Source organism: Phaenicophaeus curvirostris, chromosome 3 (assembly GCF_032191515.1).
Source record: "Phaenicophaeus curvirostris isolate KB17595 chromosome 3, BPBGC_Pcur_1.0, whole genome shotgun sequence".
NCBI lineage: Eukaryota > Metazoa > Chordata > Aves > Cuculiformes > Cuculidae > Phaenicophaeus > Phaenicophaeus curvirostris.
Window position 1 is genome coordinate 32,239,617 of NC_091394.1, and position 641 is coordinate 32,240,257.

Consider the following 641-nt stretch of genomic DNA (forward strand, 5'->3'; position numbering starts at 1 on the left):
GAGGAAGAGTCTTCTCGAGAGAAAAATGATGCCATCAATGATTATTTAAATCTCTTGTGGAAATTAGAAATAAACGACAGATTAATAACATTACACCCTATTTCGCGTTAGGTTTGTAACAACTCCCGCTATGAAAGAAGCGGCATTAACCCCAAAGGAAAAAGCGTTGGTGAGAAACCCCCGGACCGCAGTCACTCCCAGGCGCATCCTAGCGCCCCGATACCCTCAAACTGCGGCTAGAGAAGCGAATCAAGCGGAGCAACGTCTTACGAGACGCGCCCCGAGCGCCCTTCGCCTCTCCCGCACCACTAGGCCCTCCCCGAACCAGAAGAAGCAGCACCCGCCGAAACTCGGGCCGCCCCGGGAGACGCGGGGACACCGCCACGACCGCGTGTGGGGAGAGCGAGCGCCGCTCCCACACGCCACCTCCCGCGAGGGCGGGCCGGGCCGGGACATTCGGGAGCGCTCACTGCCCGGCGCGCGGGGGTCACTTCCGGCCGGGTGTCGTCCCTCCCCACCCTTCATCGCCTTATCTCCCGACGGGGAGCTCGCGCGCCCGCCCCCCTCCCCTTAGGGGCGGAGCTTCCGGCGCGCTCCCTGCCCTGCGCGCGGGGTTCACTTCCGGCCTGCGGCTGCCTCCC